Source organism: Lathyrus oleraceus, chromosome 6, assembly GCF_024323335.1.
Source record: "Lathyrus oleraceus cultivar Zhongwan6 chromosome 6, CAAS_Psat_ZW6_1.0, whole genome shotgun sequence".
Classification (NCBI taxonomy): Eukaryota; Viridiplantae; Streptophyta; class Magnoliopsida; order Fabales; family Fabaceae; genus Lathyrus; species Lathyrus oleraceus.
In genome coordinates, this window is record NC_066584.1 from 432,928,518 (window position 1) to 432,937,487 (window position 8,970).

Sequence of the window (8,970 nt, forward strand, 5' to 3'; positions counted from 1 at the left end):
CTAAAAGATTACTTTCTATTTGCATAGTTAAACGATTTATCATTTTTACCAAAGAACTTACAGAGTCTTTTAACAAGAAGCATAAAATTCTCATCTTTTTCAAGATCATCATTTGTTCGTTTTTCTTTTGAGTCGACTTTCAGAGCGATTGTAACACCCTAAACCCCGCACATAATTTATCCCGTAAATTAATTATAAAATAAAACCATGTAGGGTGTCACACATTCATAACATACATGACCTGCTCCGTAACATGTGTTTCAATAATAAATTTCAATACACACATTTGTAATAAGGATGTTTACACGATATCCCACTTATCTGAATCATACCTGGGATGTTTACACGACATCCTTCTCATCTGATCGGTATTATATATTCACAAAATAATACATTCATAACTTGTCATTGCATGCTCACTTCCATTTTAAAGTATCATCGCAGCGGAATTATCATCACAATTATGGAAGATAAAACAAGTAATAACATCTAGTCTCAACTTCAATTGTAATAACAAAATAAGAGAGTTCTAATCAATCAACTCAACATCTTAATAATTATCAACAACAAAATTAGTCTTATGACTTCAACATAATCAGACATAAGGAATAAAATAAGCATTTAATCAAACCCGATGTTACATGATCAGAGCAAGGTATCACTAGTAAAAGCGACAAAATAAAGAAGTAATCCAAGAGCTACCTTCCACTTACTTCAGCAATACAACTCTTGAGTTTCTGCATGATGCCCATATAAAGGCAACATTCAAATAAAATGGGTGAGAATTCATTTCAATAATAACGATATAGAATGAAGAATAAACTACAACATCTACACAATCATGCATAACAATATATCACATTCTTACATCCAAATCATAATCAACATCATACACGACAACATCTTAATTACCATCAACATCATACAAAACCACATATCAATTATCATTAACATCATATGCAACAACATCTCATCCAATAACACATCAATAACATCCAATACAAATGCAACACTTATGCAATGTACTTAACACCGACTCGACATGCATGTGGTACCAACAATGAACACTCAGGTTATCTCACTCCATGATCCCCACCATAATATCGATTCCCTATTGGAACCGGAGCACACAAAAATCTCTACCATCACCATATGTAAATCTTCACTAATCCCCCATAATAGGAATTAGCTACTCGTACCCGATCCATCATAATGGCATCGAGGCTCACCAAAACTCGTTACCATCAACATAGGTGACACTTCACTAATCTCTCATAATAAGAATTAGCTACTCGCACCCAATCCATCACCATAGAATCGAGGCTCACCAAAATTGGACCGAAGCACGTACACCAAGATGCATGACTCTCAAATAACATGCATTAACACAACGAGGTTCACCTAAAGGACCCCCACACACATCTCATCATTTATGCATCACATCATTCATTATGAAACAACCAATTTATGTTACCACATGAATAATATTAATAAACAATAGCAATTCATCAACATCTTAACATCATCGACATAACAACATAATTATCACACCATGATATTACAACAATGCAATAATTCATCAACCAAACGTATAAACCAATACATTTATTAATATAGTAGGCATGTGAATATTATTAAAACATTTCAACAATCACTACCATGTTATAGGTTTGAGTGTTAGCTTTCTAACACTTCAAACAACATCAAAATCAGACTTACGAAATAAAAGTTATGACCAAAATCATCGGGATGTGTCAACAATTCATTAACCAAACGTATGAACAAAAACTTCACCAACACAGTAGGTATAGGAATAATACTCAATTAATCCACTTATTACCATCACATTATATCTATTAGAGTCAGCTTTCTAATGCTTCAAACCCTAACCCAAAATGATTCACGAGTTGAAAGTTATGATCAAAACCGTGCACGAAGACGTTACTAAAAAGTTGTTGTTTTCTAAAATTTCCAACACAATTTACATCTTCTTCAACCCCAAAAATATTCATGAAATAATCACTAAAATTATTGTATCCATAAATATAATTTATAGCCCTCTGTTTTATATATCTAACACTTCAAACGACACTCGATTTGGACTTACGGATCAAACGTTATAGCCAAAACGATTTCAACCGAAAAACACAAAAAAGGGATCTCACGTTGAGCGCGGCCGTGACGGACATAATGCCGAATTTTCTGATTTTTCATCGTTGGAGGCCTTCTGGACCTCCGATTTCAATTCGTAAAAAGCCAAACGCTCAAAAAATTACAACTTATGCAATACTCTAATTATATAAAGTTAATTTACAGTTTTAACACAATTAAATCATTTAATCACAGTTTTAAGATTATGCCTAAAATCTTCGAAATTGCAACAATGGTGGATATATGTTCAATTATAAAAATAGAAAAATACACACACATAAGGGACACAAAATCCATCATATAACTATCATATAACAACTATCATAGCATACAAATTCAAAATTATGAATCAAAACACCCAACCCTAAGGAGGTTAAAGGTTCCTCGATTCTACCCTTCTACCATACCCATTACTATTGGAACAAGTTCCCATCCTTACCTGAATTCCTTGCAAAAATTCTGAATTGAAACCTTCACTCTCTTCCCTTGATCATCTTTCCTATTGCCTCTTTTATCCTTTTTCTCAAATGTCACGTACTGTGAAAATCTCCTTAAACCTAGGTTTCTCTTAACTTTTTATTTTTAGGGTAAACTTTTCCAAATCACCAACTTGAACCAAACTTAATTATCTCATATTCCTTCCTCCCACTAACTTTCTCAATTTCTCACATTTGACCCAATTATTCTATATTCACTAATTAATAAAATAAAAATAAATAAATAATTATTTTTAATTATGAAAACAATTTTAAATTATTCTACTTACTTTTATCATCCCTTTATACCCCTAACTCAAGGATACATACTCCGCCAACACCCAACCATAAAATAAATCATCAAAATATATAATTCAAACAATTAAAATATAATAAAATATCTAATAAAAAAACGGGATGTTACAACTCTCCCTCACTTATGAAATTTCTGCCCTCGAAAATTACATGAGGAAAACATAGTCAGATACGACTCCCTCAGCTTCTTCTCATGCTCCCAAGTAATGCTCCCACCAGCTGGTCCACCCTAAACTATCTTCACTAAGGCAATCTCTTTTTCATGCATCTGCTTCACTTCTCGATCCTCTATTCGCACGGGTGATACCTCAACATTCAGGTTATCTCTCACCGGCACATCATCCACCTGGATTACATGATATGGATCCAAAATGTATCTCCTCAACTAAGACACATGAAACACATCATGAAAATTAGTAAGCGGCGGTAAAGCAATCTGATAGGCCACCTCTCATATCCTTTGTAAAATTTCGTACAGACCAATAAAACTCAGCGTGAGCTTTCGAGATTTCAAAGCTCGACCAACATCGATTACCGACGTAACTCTCAAAAACACGTGATCTCCCTCCTGGAACTCAAGTTATTTCCTCCTATTATCATGGTAACTTTTCTGACGACTCTGCGATGCTTTCATCTTTTCCTGGATCATCTTGATCTTTTCAATCGTCTAGTGAACAATCTCAGGTCCGAGCACAACACTCTCGCATGACTCATACCAATACAAATAAGTTCTACACCTCCTACCGTACAACGCCTCATATGGTACATTATAATACTAGAATAGAAATTGTTGTTGTAGGTAAACTCCATCAACGACAAGTAGATATCCCAAGTACCTCCTTGTTTTAGCACACAATCCCTCAACAAGTCCTCCAAAGACTGGATAACCCTCTCCATTTGACCGTCTATCTACATAAGATAAGAAGAACTCAACTTCAGCGTAGTACCCAAAGTAGCCTACAGACTCTCCCAAAACCTCGATGTAAATCTCAGATATCTATCTGACACAATACTTGAAGGATTACCACTTAGCTTCATAATCTCATCAATATACAATTCATCTAGCTTCTACAAAGGATAATTGATCCTCATCGGTACAAAATGAGCCAATTTGGTCAATCTATACACAATCACCCAAATCGAATCACATCCCTTTGAAGTATTCGGTAAATCTGTTACAAAATCCATGAAAATACTATCCCATTTCCACTATGGAATATTCAATGGTTGCATCAGACCCAACGACTTCTGATGTTCAATCTTTGACTTCTAATGGGTCAAATAAGCATACACAAATTTGGCATCCTCTTTCTTCATTCTTGGCCACCAAAACATCTTCTTCAAATCTTGATACATATCCGTAGCATCGGGATGAATACTCAATCCACTTCTGTGACCCTCCTCAAGAATACTCATATTAAATTCGGGTACATCAGAAACACAAACTCTATCTTTGAACATCATCACACCATTTTCATTAACTCAAAAATGACATCCATTACCTTGGTCGATTAATGTGAGACGATTTATCAAACTCAAATTAGATCTCTGACCTTCTCTGATCTCTTCAAGGATACCACTCGTCAGCTTCAACATACCCAACTTCACATTGTTAGGAGTTTCTCCACCCACTAACTCATATCTTTGGATTGCTCAATCAGTTCGAACTCTCGAGCCATAAGCATTGACATGTGTAAAGACTTCTTACTCATCACATCAGTTATAATATTAGCTTTACTCGAATGGTAACTCAAATTAAAATCATAACCCTTCAAAAGTTCAAACCACTTCCTCTGCCTCATATTCGCCTCTTCTCATCAAATAAATATTTCAAACACTTGTGATCACTGAACACTTCGAATTTGGAGCCAAATAGGTAGTGCCTCCAAATCTTCCACATGAATACCATTGTTGTCAACTCAAGATCATGCGTAGGGTAATTCCTTTCATGAAATCTCAACTGTCTCTAAGCATAATCCACAACTTGACCATTTTTCATCAATACACCTCCTAGACCCATCTTCGAAGCATCACAATATACAACAAAGGACTCACTTGGATTCGTAGAAATCAAAATTGGAGCAGACATCAACTTCTTCTTGAGTTCTTGGAAACTCTTTTCACAATGCACATCCCAAACATTTGACCCTTTCGAGTCAACTGAGTTAACGACAATGCTAAATTTGAAAAACCTTTAATGAACTTCCTATAGTAACAAGTGAATCCAAGAAAAACTTTTAATCTCAGCGGCATACTTCAGAGTCTCCCATTGTAACACGGCATCTATCTTCAATAGATCCACAACTATACCACCACTAGAAGCACATGACCAAGGAAACTCACTTCCTTTAACCATAACTCGTATTTGGAAAAACTTTGCGTATAAATGGTTCTCTTTCAATTCCTACAATACGATTCTCAGATCACTCATAGCTTCATACTACCGTCCCTCTTCTCTCACTAATAACCCCGACACACCCCGCAGAGAAACACTTGGTTAAACAAACTTCTTCTCAAGCAAATCTTCTAGTTGCTTCTTCAATTCCCCAACTCTGAAGTAGGCACCCTATAAGGAGTCATCGACACCAGACTAGTACCAGGTACTAAGTTTATAGAAAAATCTACTTCGCGCTCTGGAGGTAAATCACGGATGTCTTCAGAAAAGACTTCAGGAGATTCACACACTCCAGGAAGATCACGAACAACTCCCCGTCCTCTAGCTTCCAACGAAGCTAACATCACAAACACTTGTGCCATATCCTTCACGGATTCTCTCACTTGCTTAGCTGATACAAACATCAACTATTCACCTCCATTGAATTCAAATTCACGCTCTAGAGGCAAGTCGCAGATATCTTTAGGAAAACATCAAGAATCACACATTTGCATAATACTAGTCGTCACACTTCTCTCTACTCTTCGAGAAACAACACTAACAATACCTGGTTATTTTCCCTAACGACTTTCCAATTTGACCGGTAGACAGGAATCTCGAATCCACATCATCTTCAGTGTTAGGAACAACACATCTTTAACATCACCTGAGCTCTTGCAATCAGCGGCACATTGATAACACGAAATTATATCACATTTTAAGACTTAATTCAATTAGATTATATTATCATTCACTTTAGTTTATCTCATTTTATCAGATATTATGCAGTATTTCCTTGCTATTTATGTCAGGTATCCATTTTGAAGCAAAAGTGAAAAAGGGAAGAAAAGGAGGTGCAAAAAGGAGAGAAAAGGGACCAAATGCCAAAGCCCAGCCCAAAGCGCACAAGTCACCAACATTGTGCCTGTGACGGACGTCACAGGGTGCGTGACGAGCGTCACGCAAAACAGCCTTGTGACGGACGTCACACATAGTGTGACGAGCGTCACACAATTCCACTACCTTTTTGGCGCAAGTAACGCCCTCAGAAAGACTTGAAGAAGAACGTTGAGAAGTTGGTCTCCTATATCCACGCCGTGCACGTAGCCACGTTGAAGAATGGGAGAAACGGAAAGCAGTTACCAACACTATTATAAATAGCCATCTCAAAAACCTAAAGGTCTCTCGGTTTTTCCACGCTCATATTGCCGAAGCTCTGCCAAATTTTCTTTTCACGCTTTTGCTTATTTTTCTTTTCCAGCATTGTTTATTTTATTTATTTCTTTTGCAAGCTTTACATTCTTTTTCCCTTGCAAATTTACCTTTCCCATTTTAGCTTTTAGATATTTTTCGCATAATAGTTTCTACACCGGAAACTATTGTGCAACTTTATACCGGATTTAACCTTACGTTATATTCCAGTTTTATTTCCTTGATTTAATTTACTGTTTAATTGAAGAATCCAAGAACAAATCCTACCGGCTTGTGGTGGAGTGTTCAAGACTATTGTATTACGCATTCAGGTTCTTTAATCATTATTTAATATTTTGTTTTATTATTTATCTATATTATCTGCCTGGAATGAGTCTGTTTATGCATGATATAAATTCTTATTTATTTAGCATGTCTGGCTAATTTGCCCAGGTATCGGTATGTAAAGTAAGCAGAATAAGGGATCAAGACTGAGTCGGTCTATCTAAACTTAAAATCAAAATCAATCTTTTTACGGTCTCAACTTACAGGTTTAATAACAAGATTTTTTACAAAAGTAAAAGACATAAAGAAGTTAAAACCAATAGAGCGAGAGTTTGAGATTTTAACTGGACAGTGTAAGTTAGGCATTAATTCTAGATCAGGGCGAGAGCAAGTTTTAGAGTTAATTAAATTCTGACCTTTTCCAAAAAGTATTTTTAAAGATTGAATGTGAGGACGAGAGTTAAGCATTTGGATTTGATTATATAACCTAAGTCAACAGAGCGAGAGTTTGAGATAAGGGTGTTTAAAACGGTCAGTATTTTCTTAAAAGGAGTTTCTGCAACTTTATTGTTTTCAAAATATGATTTTTGACTTAATTATAAGTGACAGCTACATTAATATAAAATCATGGTTTATTCAACAGAGCGAGAGTTTGAGATAAAACCTTTAACCAATAAAGTTAACCGAAACGATTCATTTTAAAACCAAGAAACCGACAAAGACTTGATTCCCTAGTTTTGACGAACTACATACCGATATCCGTTTTATTAATATTTAATCTAGATCTTAGTTTAGCTCTTAGTTTTTCCCCAAACAATCAAACATTTTCACCTTAGATTTACGTAGTAACCTTAGATAACGGTATATCGATTCATAAGTCCCTGTGGGATCGATATCTTTTAAAACTACGCGATAGAACTGTGCACTTGCAGTTTGTATCCCATTCTCGACTCACACAGTCGAGCGATCAAGTTTTTGGCGCCGTTGCCGGGGACTTCTATTTAATCGATATCGTAACTCTTCCGTTACGCTGTAGAGACTAAGGTTTCTTTTTCTTCTATTCTTTCTTTCGTTGATTTGTATGCCACGCACTCGCTCTCAAGGCGAGCCGCTCTATTTACGAATCAACGATATCGAACTATATCTCCGAGTCTTACGACGAATTTGGGAATATCGTGCTGAAAACAATCTCCCTCCTATAGACCTTCCTGATCTCAAAGATCTTCCTTCTTTAACCGAGATGGCAGAACCAGCTCGTGCTCTTAGAGATTACGCCGCTCCATCGCAAGATGAACCGCATTCAAGTATTGCTCCGCCCGCAATCGAAGCAAACAACTTTGAACTTAAACCTTCGCTGTTGCAAGCTGTGCAACAGAACCAATTCTCTGGAAATCTTACCGAAGATCCAAACCTTCATTTATCCGTATTTGTCCAATACGCTGATACTGTTAAAGCTAATGGTGTCACTTCAGAGGCAATTCGACTTCGTCTTTTTCCTTTCTCATTAAGAGATAGCGCTAGAAGATGGCTTCAATCACTTCCTTCCAACTCAGTCACCACATGGAACGAGTTGAAGAAAGTTTTTCTTGCCCGATATTTTCCGCCAAGCAAAACAGCTATGTTAAGAGCCCAGATAAACGGATTTAAACAGAAAGACAACGAGTCTCTTTTCGAAGCATGGGAAAGATACAAAGACATGATGAGACTTTGCCCACACCATGGTTTGGAAGACTGGTTAGTAATTCACACATTTTATAATGGTCTCTTATACAATACAAGGTTAACAATAGACGCCGCTGCAGGTGGTGCACTAATGAACAAACCTTATGCTGATGCTTACCAGCTTATCGAGAGCATGGCCCAAAATCACTATCAGTGGGGAACCGAACGAACAACGGTGGAAAAACCTCAACCGAAAACTGGCATGTACGAGATAAGTAACCTTGATCACGTTAATGCAAAAGTGGATGCTTTGGTCCAGAAAATTGAAAGTTTAAATGTATCACCTCCAGCCGCCGTGGTTGCTATAACTCAGAATTGCGAGGTCTGTGGAATCCAAGGCCACACTCCTGCGGAATGTCAACTCTTGACTGGAATCCAAGCAGAGCAAGTAAACTATGCTCAAGGAAGCCCCTATTCGAATACCTATAACCCAAATTGGAAGAACCATCCAAACTT

The 8,970-nt window shown here is 36.6% G+C and overlaps 1 pseudogene; it reads right to left on the reverse strand.

Moving 5' to 3' along the window:
• Positions 1-8,417: 8,417 nt before the first annotated feature.
• On the reverse strand, positions 8,418-8,517 carry LOC127099097 (uncharacterized; annotated as a pseudogene).
• Positions 8,518-8,970: the final 453 nt, after the last annotated feature.